The sequence below is a fragment of the Mytilus galloprovincialis genome, chromosome 10 (genome assembly GCF_965363235.1).
Source record: "Mytilus galloprovincialis chromosome 10, xbMytGall1.hap1.1, whole genome shotgun sequence".
Classification (NCBI taxonomy): Eukaryota; Metazoa; Mollusca; class Bivalvia; order Mytilida; family Mytilidae; genus Mytilus; species Mytilus galloprovincialis.
The window spans coordinates 4905877-4925491 of record NC_134847.1 but is presented as its reverse complement, the minus strand read 5'-3'; the positions used below and the strand labels follow the sequence as shown (position 1 = coordinate 4925491).

At 37.6% G+C, this 19615-nt stretch overlaps 29 non-coding genes across 29 annotated transcripts; 15 read left to right on the top strand and 14 right to left on the bottom strand.

The window, feature by feature from the left end:
- Positions 1-437: 437 nt before the first annotated feature.
- On the top strand, positions 438-518 carry Trnal-uag (transfer RNA leucine (anticodon UAG)). Its single transcript has one exon. It is a non-coding gene; the product is annotated as a tRNA-Leu (tRNA).
- A 773-nt stretch (positions 519-1291) lies between these two features.
- Trnal-caa (transfer RNA leucine (anticodon CAA)) lies at positions 1292-1406 on the bottom strand. Its single transcript has 2 exons — positions 1369-1406; positions 1292-1337 (listed from the first exon to the last, which is right to left on the bottom strand). It is a non-coding gene; the product is annotated as a tRNA-Leu (tRNA).
- Positions 1407-1772: 366 nt separating this feature from the next.
- Trnal-uag (transfer RNA leucine (anticodon UAG)) lies at positions 1773-1853 on the top strand. Its single transcript has one exon. It is a non-coding gene; the product is annotated as a tRNA-Leu (tRNA).
- A 775-nt stretch (positions 1854-2628) lies between these two features.
- Positions 2629-2743, bottom strand: Trnal-caa (transfer RNA leucine (anticodon CAA)). Its single transcript has 2 exons — positions 2706-2743; positions 2629-2674 (listed from the first exon to the last, which is right to left on the bottom strand). It is a non-coding gene; the product is annotated as a tRNA-Leu (tRNA).
- Positions 2744-3115: 372 nt separating this feature from the next.
- Positions 3116-3196, top strand: Trnal-uag (transfer RNA leucine (anticodon UAG)). Its single transcript has one exon. It is a non-coding gene; the product is annotated as a tRNA-Leu (tRNA).
- Positions 3197-3971: 775 nt separating this feature from the next.
- On the bottom strand, positions 3972-4086 carry Trnal-caa (transfer RNA leucine (anticodon CAA)). The gene is made up of 2 exons: positions 4049-4086; positions 3972-4017 (listed from the first exon to the last, which is right to left on the bottom strand). It is a non-coding gene; the product is annotated as a tRNA-Leu (tRNA).
- A 372-nt stretch (positions 4087-4458) lies between these two features.
- Positions 4459-4539, top strand: Trnal-uag (transfer RNA leucine (anticodon UAG)). Its single transcript has one exon. It is a non-coding gene; the product is annotated as a tRNA-Leu (tRNA).
- Positions 4540-5308: 769 nt separating this feature from the next.
- Positions 5309-5423, bottom strand: Trnal-caa (transfer RNA leucine (anticodon CAA)). The gene is made up of 2 exons: positions 5386-5423; positions 5309-5354 (listed from the first exon to the last, which is right to left on the bottom strand). It is a non-coding gene; the product is annotated as a tRNA-Leu (tRNA).
- Positions 5424-5795: 372 nt separating this feature from the next.
- On the top strand, positions 5796-5876 carry Trnal-uag (transfer RNA leucine (anticodon UAG)). Its single transcript has one exon. It is a non-coding gene; the product is annotated as a tRNA-Leu (tRNA).
- Positions 5877-6657: 781 nt separating this feature from the next.
- Positions 6658-6772, bottom strand: Trnal-caa (transfer RNA leucine (anticodon CAA)). The gene is made up of 2 exons: positions 6735-6772; positions 6658-6703 (listed from the first exon to the last, which is right to left on the bottom strand). It is a non-coding gene; the product is annotated as a tRNA-Leu (tRNA).
- Positions 6773-7144: 372 nt separating this feature from the next.
- Positions 7145-7225, top strand: Trnal-uag (transfer RNA leucine (anticodon UAG)). Its single transcript has one exon. It is a non-coding gene; the product is annotated as a tRNA-Leu (tRNA).
- A 787-nt stretch (positions 7226-8012) lies between these two features.
- On the bottom strand, positions 8013-8127 carry Trnal-caa (transfer RNA leucine (anticodon CAA)). The gene is made up of 2 exons: positions 8090-8127; positions 8013-8058 (listed from the first exon to the last, which is right to left on the bottom strand). It is a non-coding gene; the product is annotated as a tRNA-Leu (tRNA).
- A 372-nt stretch (positions 8128-8499) lies between these two features.
- Positions 8500-8580, top strand: Trnal-uag (transfer RNA leucine (anticodon UAG)). Its single transcript has one exon. It is a non-coding gene; the product is annotated as a tRNA-Leu (tRNA).
- A 761-nt stretch (positions 8581-9341) lies between these two features.
- Trnal-caa (transfer RNA leucine (anticodon CAA)) lies at positions 9342-9456 on the bottom strand. Its single transcript has 2 exons — positions 9419-9456; positions 9342-9387 (listed from the first exon to the last, which is right to left on the bottom strand). It is a non-coding gene; the product is annotated as a tRNA-Leu (tRNA).
- A 372-nt stretch (positions 9457-9828) lies between these two features.
- On the top strand, positions 9829-9909 carry Trnal-uag (transfer RNA leucine (anticodon UAG)). Its single transcript has one exon. It is a non-coding gene; the product is annotated as a tRNA-Leu (tRNA).
- A 765-nt stretch (positions 9910-10674) lies between these two features.
- Positions 10675-10789, bottom strand: Trnal-caa (transfer RNA leucine (anticodon CAA)). The gene is made up of 2 exons: positions 10752-10789; positions 10675-10720 (listed from the first exon to the last, which is right to left on the bottom strand). It is a non-coding gene; the product is annotated as a tRNA-Leu (tRNA).
- A 372-nt stretch (positions 10790-11161) lies between these two features.
- Trnal-uag (transfer RNA leucine (anticodon UAG)) lies at positions 11162-11242 on the top strand. The gene has a single exon. It is a non-coding gene; the product is annotated as a tRNA-Leu (tRNA).
- Positions 11243-11999: 757 nt separating this feature from the next.
- Positions 12000-12114, bottom strand: Trnal-caa (transfer RNA leucine (anticodon CAA)). Its single transcript has 2 exons — positions 12077-12114; positions 12000-12045 (listed from the first exon to the last, which is right to left on the bottom strand). It is a non-coding gene; the product is annotated as a tRNA-Leu (tRNA).
- Positions 12115-12486: 372 nt separating this feature from the next.
- Positions 12487-12567, top strand: Trnal-uag (transfer RNA leucine (anticodon UAG)). Its single transcript has one exon. It is a non-coding gene; the product is annotated as a tRNA-Leu (tRNA).
- Positions 12568-13342: 775 nt separating this feature from the next.
- Positions 13343-13457, bottom strand: Trnal-caa (transfer RNA leucine (anticodon CAA)). Its single transcript has 2 exons — positions 13420-13457; positions 13343-13388 (listed from the first exon to the last, which is right to left on the bottom strand). It is a non-coding gene; the product is annotated as a tRNA-Leu (tRNA).
- Positions 13458-13829: 372 nt separating this feature from the next.
- Positions 13830-13910, top strand: Trnal-uag (transfer RNA leucine (anticodon UAG)). The gene has a single exon. It is a non-coding gene; the product is annotated as a tRNA-Leu (tRNA).
- A 755-nt stretch (positions 13911-14665) lies between these two features.
- Trnal-caa (transfer RNA leucine (anticodon CAA)) lies at positions 14666-14780 on the bottom strand. Its single transcript has 2 exons — positions 14743-14780; positions 14666-14711 (listed from the first exon to the last, which is right to left on the bottom strand). It is a non-coding gene; the product is annotated as a tRNA-Leu (tRNA).
- Positions 14781-15152: 372 nt separating this feature from the next.
- Trnal-uag (transfer RNA leucine (anticodon UAG)) lies at positions 15153-15233 on the top strand. The gene has a single exon. It is a non-coding gene; the product is annotated as a tRNA-Leu (tRNA).
- Positions 15234-16010: 777 nt separating this feature from the next.
- Positions 16011-16125, bottom strand: Trnal-caa (transfer RNA leucine (anticodon CAA)). The gene is made up of 2 exons: positions 16088-16125; positions 16011-16056 (listed from the first exon to the last, which is right to left on the bottom strand). It is a non-coding gene; the product is annotated as a tRNA-Leu (tRNA).
- Positions 16126-16497: 372 nt separating this feature from the next.
- Trnal-uag (transfer RNA leucine (anticodon UAG)) lies at positions 16498-16578 on the top strand. Its single transcript has one exon. It is a non-coding gene; the product is annotated as a tRNA-Leu (tRNA).
- A 767-nt stretch (positions 16579-17345) lies between these two features.
- Positions 17346-17460, bottom strand: Trnal-caa (transfer RNA leucine (anticodon CAA)). The gene is made up of 2 exons: positions 17423-17460; positions 17346-17391 (listed from the first exon to the last, which is right to left on the bottom strand). It is a non-coding gene; the product is annotated as a tRNA-Leu (tRNA).
- Positions 17461-17832: 372 nt separating this feature from the next.
- Positions 17833-17913, top strand: Trnal-uag (transfer RNA leucine (anticodon UAG)). The gene has a single exon. It is a non-coding gene; the product is annotated as a tRNA-Leu (tRNA).
- A 771-nt stretch (positions 17914-18684) lies between these two features.
- Trnal-caa (transfer RNA leucine (anticodon CAA)) lies at positions 18685-18799 on the bottom strand. The gene is made up of 2 exons: positions 18762-18799; positions 18685-18730 (listed from the first exon to the last, which is right to left on the bottom strand). It is a non-coding gene; the product is annotated as a tRNA-Leu (tRNA).
- A 372-nt stretch (positions 18800-19171) lies between these two features.
- On the top strand, positions 19172-19252 carry Trnal-uag (transfer RNA leucine (anticodon UAG)). Its single transcript has one exon. It is a non-coding gene; the product is annotated as a tRNA-Leu (tRNA).
- Positions 19253-19615: the final 363 nt, after the last annotated feature.

The window sequence follows — 19615 nt, the reverse complement described above, 5'->3', positions numbered from 1 at the left end:
CATTCCCACGAATGGGAAGGTATTAACCTTGAGTCTGGCGCCTTAGACCACTCGGCCAACCTGACATGACAACAATTTGGCTAATTTTAATAGTTAACCATCGTCTAAGGTACGGAAAACATTATAACTGAATAACTTGTCCTTTTGGATTTTTATTAAATTCGTAATTGGCGCATTTTAGGATTTGAGGAATTTTTTCAACATCTCTAACCTTTTTTTCATCTGTCAAATGAACGTTTTATATGATTACTCAAAATTGTTCCACATGAAATTGAACATGGGCAAATCATTTCGTCTCACTTTCTTTTATTCCCTAAGCCTCCAATTCTCACTTGAACACTTCCCACTAGAACCATATAGGGCAAACTAAACAAACCAACATCTTTTTTCACGAAGCCAGTTGACAAATACATAAAATATCAGCAGAAAAGTCGTAAGGTAGCGTGGCCGAGCGGTCTAAGGCGCTGGTTTTAGGCACCAGTCTCATTGAGGCGTGGGTTCGAATCCCACCGCTGCCAAGAATTTTTTACTGAACAATTCAATTTTTCTATCCAAAAGACACTTTCCAACCCTGTCGATTATTTTGAGAGAGAGAGAGAGAGAGAGAGAGAGAGAGAGAGAGAGAGAGAGAGAGAGAGAGAGAGAGAGCTAAGAACGCGGACGAGGTTTTTTTTTTAAAAAGAATTCCTACAAATGAACGATAATGAATATTACCTGTTTCCAACTGACTACGAATTGCGAATTATCTACTTTCATGCACTTGATGCTTTCAGTCAGTACCTACATTTTTTTCCGTTTGCATTTTGGACACACCAGTCGGCTACACATTTGCACGGACTTCATGCGTATTGAACGGTGGTTGGGAAAATCCAATCACAAACTTTAAAACAAACATGAAGTTAATTCAGCGTTCTTTGGGAAAACGATAACATTCAAGAGTGAACAATTTCTTCTTCCGTCCTAAAAACTCACTCCTCCGTTTTAACGTTCTACCCACTATGTGAAATCTATTTTTGATAATTGAGGATGAATTTCATTTGGCTCTTTCCTCAAACTGAGTTTACATGAGCTATTTTCAATCCACTGATGGTTCAGCAATTGATAATCTTACTAAATTATGACACTCTGATTTGGACAAGAAAGTATAACATGAATGTCGCATATGAGGGTTTTTTTCTTTCGTAATAGCTTTTACTATATACTAAATGTTTAACCGTTAACAAATTCGCAAAAGACCATTTCATGAAACCATGTTACAAATGAAGTGTAGAAAGTGATCAAAAATATATGGTGTCAGATGTGGGATTCGAACCCACGCCCACATTCGTGGACCAGAACACTCATTCCCACGAATGGGAAGGTATTAACCTTGAGTCTGGCGCCTTAGACCACTCGGCCAACCTGACATGACAACAATTTGGCTAATTTTAATAGTTAACCATCGTCTAAGGTACGGAAAACATTATAACTGAATAACTTGTCCTTTTGGATTTTTATTAAATTCGTAATTGGCGCATTTTAGGATTTGAGGAATTTTTTCAACATCTCTAACCTTTTTTTCATCTGTAACGTTTTATATGATTACTCAAAATTGTTCCACATGAAATTGAACATGGGCAAATCATTTCGTCTCACTTTCTTTTATTCCCTAAGCCTCCAATTCTCACTTGAACACTTCCCACTAGAACCATATAGGGCAAACTAAACAAACCAACATCTTTTTTCACGAAGCCAGTTGACAAATACATAAAATATCAGCAGAAAAGTCGTAAGGTAGCGTGGCCGAGCGGTCTAAGGCGCTGGTTTTAGGCACCAGTCTCATTGAGGCGTGGGTTCGAATCCCACCGCTGCCAAGAATTTTTTACTGAACAATTCAATTTTTCTATCCAAAAGACACTTTCCAACCCTGTCGATTATTTTGAGAGAGAGAGAGAGAGAGAGAGAGAGAGAGAGAGAGAGAGAGAGAGAGAGAGAGAGAGAGAGAGCTAAGAACGCGGACGAGGTTTTTTTTTTAAAAAGAATTCCTACAAATGAACGATAATGAATATTACCTGTTTCCAACTGACTACGAATTGCGAATTATCTACTTTCATGCACTTGATGCTTTCAGTCAGTACCTACATTTTTTTCCGTTTGCATTTTGGACACACCAGTCGGCTACACATTTGCACGGACTTCATGCGTATTGAACGGTGGTTGGGAAAATCCAATCACAAACTTTAAAACAAACATGAAGTTAATTCAGCGTTCTTTGGGAAAACGATAACATTCAAGAGTGAACAATTTCTTCTTCCGTCCTAAAAACTCACTCCTCCGTTTTAACGTTCTACCCACTATGTGAAATCTATTTTTGATAATTGAGGATGAATTTCATTTGGCTCTTTCCTCAAACTGAGTTTACATGAGCTATTTTCAATCCACTGATGGTTCAGCAATTGATAATCTTACTAAATTATGACACTCTGATTTGGACAAGAAAGTATAACATGAATGTCGCATATGAGGGTTTTTTTCTTTCGTAATAGCTTTTACTATATACTAAATGTTTAACCGTTAACAAATTCGCAAAAGACCATTTCATGAAACCATGTTACAAATGAAGTGTAGAAAGTGATCAAAAATATATGGTGTCAGATGTGGGATTCGAACCCACGCCCACATTCGTGGACCAGAACACTCATTCCCACGAATGGGAAGGTATTAACCTTGAGTCTGGCGCCTTAGACCACTCGGCCAACCTGACATGACAACAATTTGGCTAATTTTAATAGTTAACCATCGTCTAAGGTACGGAAAACATTATAACTGAATAACTTGTCCTTTTGGATTTTTATTAAATTCGTAATTGGCGCATTTTAGGATTTGAGGAATTTTTTCAACATCTCTAACCTTTTTTTCATCTGTCAAATGAACGTTTTATATGATTACTCAAAATTGTTCCACATGAAATTGAACATGGGCAAATCATTTCGTCTCACTTTCTTTTATTCCCTAAGCCTCCAATTCTCACTTGAACACTTCCCACTAGAACCATATAGGGCAAACTAAACAAACCAACATCTTTTTTCACGAAGCCAGTTGACAAATACATAAAATATCAGCAGAAAAGTCGTAAGGTAGCGTGGCCGAGCGGTCTAAGGCGCTGGTTTTAGGCACCAGTCTCATTGAGGCGTGGGTTCGAATCCCACCGCTGCCAAGAATTTTTTACTGAACAATTCAATTTTTCTATCCAAAAGACACTTTCCAACCCTGTCGATTATTTTGAGAGAGAGAGAGAGAGAGAGAGAGAGAGAGAGAGAGAGAGAGAGAGAGAGAGAGAGAGAGAGAGCTAAGAACGCGGACGAGGTTTTTTTTTTAAAAAGAATTCCTACAAATGAACGATAATGAATATTACCTGTTTCCAACTGACTACGAATTGCGAATTATCTACTTTCATGCACTTGATGCTTTCAGTCAGTACCTACATTTTTTTCCGTTTGCATTTTGGACACACCAGTCGGCTACACATTTGCACGGACTTCATGCGTATTGAACGGTGGTTGGGAAAATCCAATCACAAACTTTAAAACAAACATGAAGTTAATTCAGCGTTCTTTGGGAAAACGATAACATTCAAGAGTGAACAATTTCTTCTTCCGTCCTAAAAACTCACTCCTCCGTTTTAACGTTCTACCCACTATGTGAAATCTATTTTTGATAATTGAGGATGAATTTCATTTGGCTCTTTCCTCAAACTGAGTTTACATGAGCTATTTTCAATCCACTGATGGTTCAGCAATTGATAATCTTACTAAATTATGACACTCTGATTTGGACAAGAAAGTATAACATGAATGTCGCATATGAGGGTTTTTTTCTTTCGTAATAGCTTTTACTATATACTAAATGTTTAACCGTTAACAAATTCGCAAAAGACCATTTCATGAAACCATGTTACAAATGAAGTGTAGAAAGTGATCAAAAATATATGGTGTCAGATGTGGGATTCGAACCCACGCCCACATTCGTGGACCAGAACACTCATTCCCACGAATGGGAAGGTATTAACCTTGAGTCTGGCGCCTTAGACCACTCGGCCAACCTGACATGACAACAATTTGGCTAATTTTAATAGTTAACCATCGTCTAAGGTACGGAAAACATTATAACTGAATAACTTGTCCTTTTGGATTTTTATTAAATTCGTAATTGGCGCATTTTAGGATTTGAGGAATTTTTTCAACATCTCTAACCTTTTTTTCATCTGTCAAATGAACGTTTTATATGATTACTCAAAATTGTTCCACATGAAATTGAACATGGGCAAATCATTTCGTCTCACTTTCTTTTATTCCCTAAGCCTCCAATTCTCACTTGAACACTTCCCACTAGAACCATATAGGGCAAACTAAACAAACCAACATCTTTTTTCACGAAGCCAGTTGACAAATACATAAAATATCAGCAGAAAAGTCGTAAGGTAGCGTGGCCGAGCGGTCTAAGGCGCTGGTTTTAGGCACCAGTCTCATTGAGGCGTGGGTTCGAATCCCACCGCTGCCAAGAATTTTTTACTGAACAATTCAATTTTTCTATCCAAAAGACACTTTCCAACCCTGTCGATTATTTTGAGAGAGAGAGAGAGAGAGAGAGAGAGAGAGAGAGAGAGAGAGAGAGAGAGAGAGAGAGCTAAGAACGCGGACGAGGTTTTTTTTTTAAAAAGAATTCCTACAAATGAACGATAATGAATATTACCTGTTTCCAACTGACTACGAATTGCGAATTATCTACTTTCATGCACTTGATGCTTTCAGTCAGTACCTACATTTTTTTCCGTTTGCATTTTGGACACACCAGTCGGCTACACATTTGCACGGACTTCATGCGTATTGAACGGTGGTTGGGAAAATCCAATCACAAACTTTAAAACAAACATGAAGTTAATTCAGCGTTCTTTGGGAAAACGATAACATTCAAGAGTGAACAATTTCTTCTTCCGTCCTAAAAACTCACTCCTCCGTTTTAACGTTCTACCCACTATGTGAAATCTATTTTTGATAATTGAGGATGAATTTCATTTGGCTCTTTCCTCAAACTGAGTTTACATGAGCTATTTTCAATCCACTGATGGTTCAGCAATTGATAATCTTACTAAATTATGACACTCTGATTTGGACAAGAAAGTATAACATGAATGTCGCATATGAGGGTTTTTTTCTTTCGTAATAGCTTTTACTATATACTAAATGTTTAACCGTTAACAAATTCGCAAAAGACCATTTCATGAAACCATGTTACAAATGAAGTGTAGAAAGTGATCAAAAATATATGGTGTCAGATGTGGGATTCGAACCCACGCCCACATTCGTGGACCAGAACACTCATTCCCACGAATGGGAAGGTATTAACCTTGAGTCTGGCGCCTTAGACCACTCGGCCAACCTGACATGACAACAATTTGGCTAATTTTAATAGTTAACCATCGTCTAAGGTACGGAAAACATTATAACTGAATAACTTGTCCTTTTGGATTTTTATTAAATTCGTAATTGGCGCATTTTAGGATTTGAGGAATTTTTTCAACATCTCTAACCTTTTTTTCATCTGTCAAATGAACGTTTTATATGATTACTCAAAATTGTTCCACATGAAATTGAACATGGGCAAATCATTTCGTCTCACTTTCTTTTATTCCCTAAGCCTCCAATTCTCACTTGAACACTTCCCACTAGAACCATATAGGGCAAACTAAACAAACCAACATCTTTTTTCACGAAGCCAGTTGACAAATACATAAAATATCAGCAGAAAAGTCGTAAGGTAGCGTGGCCGAGCGGTCTAAGGCGCTGGTTTTAGGCACCAGTCTCATTGAGGCGTGGGTTCGAATCCCACCGCTGCCAAGAATTTTTTACTGAACAATTCAATTTTTCTATCCAAAAGACACTTTCCAACCCTGTCGATTATTTTGAGAGAGAGAGAGAGAGAGAGAGAGAGAGAGAGAGAGAGAGAGAGAGAGAGAGAGAGAGAGAGAGAGAGAGCTAAGAACGCGGACGAGGTTTTTTTTTTAAAAAGAATTCCTACAAATGAACGATAATGAATATTACCTGTTTCCAACTGACTACGAATTGCGAATTATCTACTTTCATGCACTTGATGCTTTCAGTCAGTACCTACATTTTTTTCCGTTTGCATTTTGGACACACCAGTCGGCTACACATTTGCACGGACTTCATGCGTATTGAACGGTGGTTGGGAAAATCCAATCACAAACTTTAAAACAAACATGAAGTTAATTCAGCGTTCTTTGGGAAAACGATAACATTCAAGAGTGAACAATTTCTTCTTCCGTCCTAAAAACTCACTCCTCCGTTTTAACGTTCTACCCACTATGTGAAATCTATTTTTGATAATTGAGGATGAATTTCATTTGGCTCTTTCCTCAAACTGAGTTTACATGAGCTATTTTCAATCCACTGATGGTTCAGCAATTGATAATCTTACTAAATTATGACACTCTGATTTGGACAAGAAAGTATAACATGAATGTCGCATATGAGGGTTTTTTTCTTTCGTAATAGCTTTTACTATATACTAAATGTTTAACCGTTAACAAATTCGCAAAAGACCATTTCATGAAACCATGTTACAAATGAAGTGTAGAAAGTGATCAAAAATATATGGTGTCAGATGTGGGATTCGAACCCACGCCCACATTCGTGGACCAGAACACTCATTCCCACGAATGGGAAGGTATTAACCTTGAGTCTGGCGCCTTAGACCACTCGGCCAACCTGACATGACAACAATTTGGCTAATTTTAATAGTTAACCATCGTCTAAGGTACGGAAAACATTATAACTGAATAACTTGTCCTTTTGGATTTTTATTAAATTCGTAATTGGCGCATTTTAGGATTTGAGGAATTTTTTCAACATCTCTAACCTTTTTTTCATCTGTCAAATGAACGTTTTATATGATTACTCAAAATTGTTCCACATGAAATTGAACATGGGCAAATCATTTCGTCTCACTTTCTTTTATTCCCTAAGCCTCCAATTCTCACTTGAACACTTCCCACTAGAACCATATAGGGCAAACTAAACAAACCAACATCTTTTTTCACGAAGCCAGTTGACAAATACATAAAATATCAGCAGAAAAGTCGTAAGGTAGCGTGGCCGAGCGGTCTAAGGCGCTGGTTTTAGGCACCAGTCTCATTGAGGCGTGGGTTCGAATCCCACCGCTGCCAAGAATTTTTTACTGAACAATTCAATTTTTCTATCCAAAAGACACTTTCCAACCCTGTCGATTATTTTGAGAGAGAGAGAGAGAGAGAGAGAGAGAGAGAGAGAGAGAGAGAGAGAGAGAGAGAGAGAGAGAGAGAGAGAGAGAGCTAAGAACGCGGACGAGGTTTTTTTTTTAAAAAGAATTCCTACAAATGAACGATAATGAATATTACCTGTTTCCAACTGACTACGAATTGCGAATTATCTACTTTCATGCACTTGATGCTTTCAGTCAGTACCTACATTTTTTTCCGTTTGCATTTTGGACACACCAGTCGGCTACACATTTGCACGGACTTCATGCGTATTGAACGGTGGTTGGGAAAATCCAATCACAAACTTTAAAACAAACATGAAGTTAATTCAGCGTTCTTTGGGAAAACGATAACATTCAAGAGTGAACAATTTCTTCTTCCGTCCTAAAAACTCACTCCTCCGTTTTAACGTTCTACCCACTATGTGAAATCTATTTTTGATAATTGAGGATGAATTTCATTTGGCTCTTTCCTCAAACTGAGTTTACATGAGCTATTTTCAATCCACTGATGGTTCAGCAATTGATAATCTTACTAAATTATGACACTCTGATTTGGACAAGAAAGTATAACATGAATGTCGCATATGAGGGTTTTTTTCTTTCGTAATAGCTTTTACTATATACTAAATGTTTAACCGTTAACAAATTCGCAAAAGACCATTTCATGAAACCATGTTACAAATGAAGTGTAGAAAGTGATCAAAAATATATGGTGTCAGATGTGGGATTCGAACCCACGCCCACATTCGTGGACCAGAACACTCATTCCCACGAATGGGAAGGTATTAACCTTGAGTCTGGCGCCTTAGACCACTCGGCCAACCTGACATGACAACAATTTGGCTAATTTTAATAGTTAACCATCGTCTAAGGTACGCAAAACATTATAACTGAATAACTTGTCCTTTTGGATTTTTATTAAATTCGTAATTGGCGCATTTTAGGATTTGAGGAATTTTTTCAACATCTCTAACCTTTTTTTCATCTGTCAAATGAACGTTTTATATGATTACTCAAAATTGTTCCACATGAAATTGAACATGGGCAAATCATTTCGTCTCACTTTCTTTTATTCCCTAAGCCTCCAATTCTCACTTGAACACTTCCCACTAGAACCATATAGGGCAAACTAAACAAACCAACATCTTTTTTCACGAAGCCAGTTGACAAATACATAAAATATCAGCAGAAAAGTCGTAAGGTAGCGTGGCCGAGCGGTCTAAGGCGCTGGTTTTAGGCACCAGTCTCATTGAGGCGTGGGTTCGAATCCCACCGCTGCCAAGAATTTTTTACTGAACAATTCAATTTTTCTATCCAAAAGACACTTTCCAACCCTGTCGATTATTTTGAGAGAGAGAGAGAGAGAGAGAGAGAGAGAGAGAGAGAGAGAGAGAGAGAGCTAAGAACGCGGACGAGGTTTTTTTTTTAAAAAGAATTCCTACAAATGAACGATAATGAATATTACCTGTTTCCAACTGACTACGAATTGCGAATTATCTACTTTCATGCACTTGATGCTTTCAGTCAGTACCTACATTTTTTTCCGTTTGCATTTTGGACACACCAGTCGGCTACACATTTGCACGGACTTCATGCGTATTGAACGGTGGTTGGGAAAATCCAATCACAAACTTTAAAACAAACATGAAGTTAATTCAGCGTTCTTTGGGAAAACGATAACATTCAAGAGTGAACAATTTCTTCTTCCGTCCTAAAAACTCACTCCTCCGTTTTAACGTTCTACCCACTATGTGAAATCTATTTTTGATAATTGAGGATGAATTTCATTTGGCTCTTTCCTCAAACTGAGTTTACATGAGCTATTTTCAATCCACTGATGGTTCAGCAATTGATAATCTTACTAAATTATGACACTCTGATTTGGACAAGAAAGTATAACATGAATGTCGCATATGAGGGTTTTTTTCTTTCGTAATAGCTTTTACTATATACTAAATGTTTAACCGTTAACAAATTCGCAAAAGACCATTTCATGAAACCATGTTACAAATGAAGTGTAGAAAGTGATCAAAAATATATGGTGTCAGATGTGGGATTCGAACCCACGCCCACATTCGTGGACCAGAACACTCATTCCCACGAATGGGAAGGTATTAACCTTGAGTCTGGCGCCTTAGACCACTCGGCCAACCTGACATGACAACAATTTGGCTAATTTTAATAGTTAACCATCGTCTAAGGTACGGAAAACATTATAACTGAATAACTTGTCCTTTTGGATTTTTATTAAATTCGTAATTGGCGCATTTTAGGATTTGAGGAATTTTTTCAACATCTCTAACCTTTTTTTCATCTGTCAAATGAACGTTTTATATGATTACTCAAAATTGTTCCACATGAAATTGAACATGGGCAAATCATTTCGTCTCACTTTCTTTTATTCCCTAAGCCTCCAATTCTCACTTGAACACTTCCCACTAGAACCATATAGGGCAAACTAAACAAACCAACATCTTTTTTCACGAAGCCAGTTGACAAATACATAAAATATCAGCAGAAAAGTCGTAAGGTAGCGTGGCCGAGCGGTCTAAGGCGCTGGTTTTAGGCACCAGTCTCATTGAGGCGTGGGTTCGAATCCCACCGCTGCCAAGAATTTTTTACTGAACAATTCAATTTTTCTATCCAAAAGACACTTTCCAACCCTGTCGATTATTTTGAGAGAGAGAGAGAGAGAGAGAGAGAGAGAGAGAGAGAGAGAGAGAGAGAGAGAGCTAAGAACGCGGACGAGGTTTTTTTTTTAAAAAGAATTCCTACAAATGAACGATAATGAATATTACCTGTTTCCAACTGACTACGAATTGCGAATTATCTACTTTCATGCACTTGATGCTTTCAGTCAGTACCTACATTTTTTTCCGTTTGCATTTTGGACACACCAGTCGGCTACACATTTGCACGGACTTCATGCGTATTGAACGGTGGTTGGGAAAATCCAATCACAAACTTTAAAACAAACATGAAGTTAATTCAGCGTTCTTTGGGAAAACGATAACATTCAAGAGTGAACAATTTCTTCTTCCGTCCTAAAAACTCACTCCTCCGTTTTAACGTTCTACCCACTATGTGAAATCTATTTTTGATAATTGAGGATGAATTTCATTTGGCTCTTTCCTCAAACTGAGTTTACATGAGCTATTTTCAATCCACTGATGGTTCAGCAATTGATAATCTTACTAAATTATGACACTCTGATTTGGACAAGAAAGTATAACATGAATGTCGCATATGAGGGTTTTTTTCTTTCGTAATAGCTTTTACTATATACTAAATGTTTAACCGTTAACAAATTCGCAAAAGACCATTTCATGAAACCATGTTACAAATGAAGTGTAGAAAGTGATCAAAAATATATGGTGTCAGATGTGGGATTCGAACCCACGCCCACATTCGTGGACCAGAACACTCATTCCCACGAATGGGAAGGTATTAACCTTGAGTCTGGCGCCTTAGACCACTCGGCCAACCTGACATGACAACAATTTGGCTAATTTTAATAGTTAACCATCGTCTAAGGTACGGAAAACATTATAACTGAATAACTTGTCCTTTTGGATTTTTATTAAATTCGTAATTGGCGCATTTTAGGATTTGAGGAATTTTTTCAACATCTCTAACCTTTTTTTCATCTGTCAAATGAACGTTTTATATGATTACTCAAAATTGTTCCACATGAAATTGAACATGGGCAAATCATTTCGTCTCACTTTCTTTTATTCCCTAAGCCTCCAATTCTCACTTGAACACTTCCCACTAGAACCATATAGGGCAAACTAAACAAACCAACATCTTTTTTCACGAAGCCAGTTGACAAATACATAAAATATCAGCAGAAAAGTCGTAAGGTAGCGTGGCCGAGCGGTCTAAGGCGCTGGTTTTAGGCACCAGTCTCATTGAGGCGTGGGTTCGAATCCCACCGCTGCCAAGAATTTTTTACTGAACAATTCAATTTTTCTATCCAAAAGACACTTTCCAACCCTGTCGATTATTTTGAGAGAGAGAGAGAGAGAGAGAGAGAGAGAGAGAGAGAGAGCTAAGAACGCGGACGAGGTTTTTTTTTTAAAAAGAATTCCTACAAATGAACGATAATGAATATTACCTGTTTCCAACTGACTACGAATTGCGAATTATCTACTTTCATGCACTTGATGCTTTCAGTCAGTACCTACATTTTTTTCCGTTTGCATTTTGGACACACCAGTCGGCTACACATTTGCACGGACTTCATGCGTATTGAACGGTGGTTGGGAAAATCCAATCACAAACTTTAAAACAAACATGAAGTTAATTCAGCGTTCTTTGGGAAAACGATAACATTCAAGAGTGAACAATTTCTTCTTCCGTCCTAAAAACTCACTCCTCCGTTTTAACGTTCTACCCACTATGTGAAATCTATTTTTGATAATTGAGGATGAATTTCATTTGGCTCTTTCCTCAAACTGAGTTTACATGAGCTATTTTCAATCCACTGATGGTTCAGCAATTGATAATCTTACTAAATTATGACACTCTGATTTGGACAAGAAAGTATAACATGAATGTCGCATATGCATATGAGGGTTTTTTTCTTTCGTAATAGCTTTTACTATATACTAAATGTTTAACCGTTAACAAATTCGCAAAAGACCATTTCATGAAACCATGTTACAAATGAAGTGTAGAAAGTGATCAAAAATATATGGTGTCAGATGTGGGATTCGAACCCACGCCCACATTCGTGGACCAGAACACTCATTCCCACGAATGGGAAGGTATTAACCTTGAGTCTGGCGCCTTAGACCACTCGGCCAACCTGACATGACAACAATTTGGCTAATTTTAATAGTTAACCATCGTCTAAGGTACGGAAAACATTATAACTGAATAACTTGTCCTTTTGGATTTTTATTAAATTCGTAATTGGCGCATTTTAGGATTTGAGGAATTTTTTCAACATCTCTAACCTTTTTTTCATCTGTCAAATGAACGTTTTATATGATTACTCAAAATTGTTCCACATGAAATTGAACATGGGCAAATCATTTCGTCTCACTTTCTTTTATTCCCTAAGCCTCCAATTCTCACTTGAACACTTCCCACTAGAACCATATAGGGCAAACTAAACAAACCAACATCTTTTTTCACGAAGCCAGTTGACAAATACATAAAATATCAGCAGAAAAGTCGTAAGGTAGCGTGGCCGAGCGGTCTAAGGCGCTGGTTTTAGGCACCAGTCTCATTGAGGCGTGGGTTCGAATCCCACCGCTGCCAAGAATTTTTTACTGAACAATTCAATTTTTCTATCCAAAAGACACTTTCCAACCCTGTCGATTATTTTGAGAGAGAGAGAGAGAGAGAGAGAGAGAGAGAGAGAGAGAGAGAGAGAGAGAGAGAGAGAGAGAGCTAAGAACGCGGACGAGGTTTTTTTTTTAAAAAGAATTCCTACAAATGAACGATAATGAATATTACCTGTTTCCAACTGACTACGAATTGCGAATTATCTACTTTCATGCACTTGATGCTTTCAGTCAGTACCTACATTTTTTTCCGTTTGCATTTTGGACACACCAGTCGGCTACACATTTGCACGGACTTCATGCGTATTGAACGGTGGTTGGGAAAATCCAATCACAAACTTTAAAACAAACATGAAGTTAATTCAGCGTTCTTTGGGAAAACGATAACATTCAAGAGTGAACAATTTCTTCTTCCGTCCTAAAAACTCACTCCTCCGTTTTAACGTTCTACCCACTATGTGAAATCTATTTTTGATAATTGAGGATGAATTTCATTTGGCTCTTTCCTCAAACTGAGTTTACATGAGCTATTTTCAATCCACTGATGGTTCAGCAATTGATAATCTTACTAAATTATGACACTCTGATTTGGACAAGAAAGTATAACATGAATGTCGCATATGAGGGTTTTTTTCTTTCGTAATAGCTTTTACTATATACTAAATGTTTAACCGTTAACAAATTCGCAAAAGACCATTTCATGAAACCATGTTACAAATGAAGTGTAGAAAGTGATCAAAAATATATGGTGTCAGATGTGGGATTCGAACCCACGCCCACATTCGTGGACCAGAACACTCATTCCCACGAATGGGAAGGTATTAACCTTGAGTCTGGCGCCTTAGACCACTCGGCCAACCTGACATGACAACAATTTGGCTAATTTTAATAGTTAACCATCGTCTAAGGTACGGAAAACATTATAACTGAATAACTTGTCCTTTTGGATTTTTATTAAATTCGTAATTGGCGCATTTTAGGATTTGAGGAATTTTTTCAACATCTCTAACCTTTTTTTCATCTGTCAAATGAACGTTTTATATGATTACTCAAAATTGTTCCACATGAAATTGAACATGGGCAAATCATTTCGTCTCACTTTCTTTTATTCCCTAAGCCTCCAATTCTCACTTGAACACTTCCCACTAGAACCATATAGGGCAAACTAAACAAACCAACATCTTTTTTCACGAAGCCAGTTGACAAATACATAAAATATCAGCAGAAAAGTCGTAAGGTAGCGTGGCCGAGCGGTCTAAGGCGCTGGTTTTAGGCACCAGTCTCATTGAGGCGTGGGTTCGAATCCCACCGCTGCCAAGAATTTTTTACTGAACAATTCAATTTTTCTATCCAAAAGACACTTTCCAACCCTGTCGATTATTTTGAGAGAGAGAGAGAGAGAGAGAGAGAGAGAGAGAGAGAGAGAGAGCTAAGAACGCGGACGAGGTTTTTTTTTTAAAAAGAATTCCTACAAATGAACGATAATGAATATTACCTGTTTCCAACTGACTACGAATTGCGAATTATCTACTTTCATGCACTTGATGCTTTCAGTCAGTACCTACATTTTTTTCCGTTTGCATTTTGGACACACCAGTCGGCTACACATTTGCACGGACTTCATGCGTATTGAACGGTGGTTGGGAAAATCCAATCACAAACTTTAAAACAAACATGAAGTTAATTCAGCGTTCTTTGGGAAAACGATAACATTCAAGAGTGAACAATTTCTTCTTCCGTCCTAAAAACTCACTCCTCCGTTTTAACGTTCTACCCACTATGTGAAATCTATTTTTGATAATTGAGGATGAATTTCATTTGGCTCTTTCCTCAAACTGAGTTTACATGAGCTATTTTCAATCCACTGATGGTTCAGCAATTGATAATCTTACTAAATTATGACACTCTGATTTGGACAAGAAAGTATAACATGAATGTCGCATATGAGGGTTTTTTTCTTTCGTAATAGCTTTTACTATATACTAAATGTTTAACCGTTAACAAATTCGCAAAAGACCATTTCATGAAACCATGTTACAAATGAAGTGTAGAAAGTGATCAAAAATATATGGTGTCAGATGTGGGATTCGAACCCACGCCCACATTCGTGGACCAGAACACTCATTCCCACGAATGGGAAGGTATTAACCTTGAGTCTGGCGCCTTAGACCACTCGGCCAACCTGACATGACAACAATTTGGCTAATTTTAATAGTTAACCATCGTCTAAGGTACGGAAAACATTATAACTGAATAACTTGTCCTTTTGGATTTTTATTAAATTCGTAATTGGCGCATTTTAGGATTTGAGGAATTTTTTCAACATCTCTAACCTTTTTTTCATCTGTCAAATGAACGTTTTATATGATTACTCAAAATTGTTCCACATGAAATTGAACATGGGCAAATCATTTCGTCTCACTTTCTTTTATTCCCTAAGCCTCCAATTCTCACTTGAACACTTCCCACTAGAACCATATAGGGCAAACTAAACAAACCAACATCTTTTTTCACGAAGCCAGTTGACAAATACATAAAATATCAGCAGAAAAGTCGTAAGGTAGCGTGGCCGAGCGGTCTAAGGCGCTGGTTTTAGGCACCAGTCTCATTGAGGCGTGGGTTCGAATCCCACCGCTGCCAAGAATTTTTTACTGAACAATTCAATTTTTCTATCCAAAAGACACTTTCCAACCCTGTCGATTATTTTGAGAGAGAGAGAGAGAGAGAGAGAGAGAGAGAGAGAGAGAGAGAGAGAGAGAGAGAGAGAGAGAGAGCTAAGAACGCGGACGAGGTTTTTTTTTTAAAAAGAATTCCTACAAATGAACGATAATGAATATTACCTGTTTCCAACTGACTACGAATTGCGAATTATCTACTTTCATGCACTTGATGCTTTCAGTCAGTACCTACATTTTTTTCCGTTTGCATTTTGGACACACCAGTCGGCTACACATTTGCACGGACTTCATGCGTATTGAACGGTGGTTGGGAAAATCCAATCACAAACTTTAAAACAAACATGAAGTTAATTCAGCGTTCTTTGGGAAAACGATAACATTCAAGAGTGAACAATTTCTTCTTCCGTCCTAAAAACTCACTCCTCCGTTTTAACGTTCTACCCACTATGTGAAATCTATTTTTGATAATTGAGGATGAATTTCATTTGGCTCTTTCCTCAAACTGAGTTTACATGAGCTATTTTCAATCCACTGATGGTTCAGCAATTGATAATCTTACTAAATTATGACACTCTGATTTGGACAAGAAAGTATAACATGAATGTCGCATATGAGGGTTTTTTTCTTTCGTAATAGCTTTTACTATATACTAAATGTTTAACCGTTAACAAATTCGCAAAAGACCATTTCATGAAACCATGTTACAAATGAAGTGTAGAAAGTGATCAAAAATATATGGTGTCAGATGTGGGATTCGAACCCACGCCCACATTCGTGGACCAGAACACTCATTCCCACGAATGGGAAGGTATTAACCTTGAGTCTGGCGCCTTAGACCACTCGGCCAACCTGACATGACAACAATTTGGCTAATTTTAATAGTTAACCATCGTCTAAGGTACGGAAAACATTATAACTGAATAACTTGTCCTTTTGGATTTTTATTAAATTCGTAATTGGCGCATTTTAGGATTTGAGGAATTTTTTCAACATCTCTAACCTTTTTTTCATCTGTCAAATGAACGTTTTATATGATTACTCAAAATTGTTCCACATGAAATTGAACATGGGCAAATCATTTCGTCTCACTTTCTTTTATTCCCTAAGCCTCCAATTCTCACTTGAACACTTCCCACTAGAACCATATAGGGCAAACTAAACAAACCAACATCTTTTTTCACGAAGCCAGTTGACAAATACATAAAATATCAGCAGAAAAGTCGTAAGGTAGCGTGGCCGAGCGGTCTAAGGCGCTGGTTTTAGGCACCAGTCTCATTGAGGCGTGGGTTCGAATCCCACCGCTGCCAAGAATTTTTTACTGAACAATTCAATTTTTCTATCCAAAAGACACTTTCCAACCCTGTCGATTATTTTGAGAGAGAGAGAGAGAGAGAGAGAGAGAGAGAGAGAGAGAGAGAGAGAGAGAGAGAGCTAAGAACGCGGACGAGGTTTTTTTTTTAAAAAGAATTCCTACAAATGAACGATAATGAATATTACCTGTTTCCAACTGACTACGAATTGCGAATTATCTACTTTCATGCACTTGATGCTTTCAGTCAGTACCTACATTTTTTTCCGTTTGCATTTTGGACACACCAGTCGGCTACACATTTGCACGGACTTCATGCGTATTGAACGGTGGTTGGGAAAATCCAATCACAAACTTTAAAACAAACATGAAGTTAATTCAGCGTTCTTTGGGAAAACGATAACATTCAAGAGTGAACAATTTCTTCTTCCGTCCTAAAAACTCACTCCTCCGTTTTAACGTTCTACCCACTATGTGAAATCTATTTTTGATAATTGAGGATGAATTTCATTTGGCTCTTTCCTCAAACTGAGTTTACATGAGCTATTTTCAATCCACTGATGGTTCAGCAATTGATAATCTTACTAAATTATGACACTCTGATTTGGACAAGAAAGTATAACATGAATGTCGCATATGAGGGTTTTTTTCTTTCGTAATAGCTTTTACTATATACTAAATGTTTAACCGTTAACAAATTCGCAAAAGACCATTTCATGAAACCATGTTACAAATGAAGTGTAGAAAGTGATCAAAAATATATGGTGTCAGATGTGGGATTCGAACCCACGCCCACATTCGTGGACCAGAACACTCATTCCCACGAATGGGAAGGTATTAACCTTGAGTCTGGCGCCTTAGACCACTCGGCCAACCTGACATGACAACAATTTGGCTAATTTTAATAGTTAACCATCGTCTAAGGTACGGAAAACATTATAACTGAATAACTTGTCCTTTTGGATTTTTATTAAATTCGTAATTGGCGCATTTTAGGATTTGAGGAATTTTTTCAACATCTCTAACCTTTTTTTCATCTGTCAAATGAACGTTTTATATGATTACTCAAAATTGTTCCACATGAAATTGAACATGGGCAAATCATTTCGTCTCACTTTCTTTTATTCCCTAAGCCTCCAATTCTCACTTGAACACTTCCCACTAGAACCATATAGGGCAAACTAAACAAACCAACATCTTTTTTCACGAAGCCAGTTGACAAATACATAAAATATCAGCAGAAAAGTCGTAAGGTAGCGTGGCCGAGCGGTCTAAGGCGCTGGTTTTAGGCACCAGTCTCATTGAGGCGTGGGTTCGAATCCCACCGCTGCCAAGAATTTTTTACTGAACAATTCAATTTTTCTATCCAAAAGACACTTTCCAACCCTGTCGATTATTTTGAGAGAGAGAGAGAGAGAGAGAGAGAGAGAGAGAGAGAGAGAGAGAGAGAGAGAGAGAGAGCTAAGAACGCGGACGAGGTTTTTTTTTTTAAAAGAATTCCTACAAATGAACGATAATGAATATTACCTGTTTCCAACTGACTACGAATTGCGAATTATCTACTTTCATGCACTTGATGCTTTCAGTCAGTACCTACATTTTTTTCCGTTTGCATTTTGGACACACCAGTCGGCTACACATTTGCACGGACTTCATGCGTATTGAACGGTGGTTGGGAAAATCCAATCACAAACTTTAAAACAAACATGAAGTTAATTCAGCGTTCTTTGGGAAAACGATAACATTCAAGAGTGAACAATTTCTTCTTCCGTCCTAAAAACTCACTCCTCCGTTTTAACGTTCTACCCACTATGTGAAATCTATTTTTGATAATTGAGGATGAATTTCATTTGGCTCTTTCCTCAAACTGAGTTTACATGAGCTATTTTCAATCCACTGATGGTTCAGCAATTGATAATCTTACTAAATTATGACACTCTGATTTGGACAAGAAAGTATAACATGAATGTCGCATATGAGGGTTTTTTTCTTTCGTAATAGCTTTTACTATATACTAAATGTTTAACCGTTAACAAATTCGCAAAAGACCATTTCATGAAACCATGTTACAAATGAAGTGTAGAAAGTGATCAAAAATATATGGTGTCAGATGTGGGATTCGAACCCACGCCCACATTCGTGGACCAGAACACTCATTCCCACGAATGGGAAGGTATTAACCTTGAGTCTGGCGCCTTAGACCACTCGGCCAACCTGACATGACAACAATTTGGCTAATTTTAATAGTTAACCATCGTCTAAGGTACGGAAAACATTATAACTGAATAACTTGTCCTTTTGGATTTTTATTAAATTCGTAATTGGCGCATTTTAGGATTTGAGGAATTTTTTCAACATCTCTAACCTTTTTTTCATCTGTCAAATGAACGTTTTATATGATTACTCAAAATTGTTCCACATGAAATTGAACATGGGCAAATCATTTCGTCTCACTTTCTTTTATTCCCTAAGCCTCCAATTCTCACTTGAACACTTCCCACTAGAACCATATAGGGCAAACTAAACAAACCAACATCTTTTTTCACGAAGCCAGTTGACAAATACATAAAATATCAGCAGAAAAGTCGTAAGGTAGCGTGGCCGAGCGGTCTAAGGCGCTGGTTTTAGGCACCAGTCTCATTGAGGCGTGGGTTCGAATCCCACCGCTGCCAAGAATTTTTTACTGAACAATTCAATTTTTCTATCCAAAAGACACTTTCCAACCCTGTCGATTATTTTGAGAGAGAGAGAGAGAGAGAGAGAGAGAGAGAGAGAGAGAGAGAGAGAGAGCTAAGAACGCGGACGAGGTTTTTTTTTTAAAAAGAATTCCTACAAATGAACGATAATGAATATTACCTGTTTCCAACTGACTACGAATTGCGAATTATCTACTTTCATGCACTTGATGCTTTCAGTCAGTACCTACATTTTTTTCCGTTTGCATTTTGGACACACCAGTCGGCTACACATTTGCACGGACTTCATGCGTATTGAACGGTGGTTGGGAAAATCCAATCACAAACTTTAAAACAAAC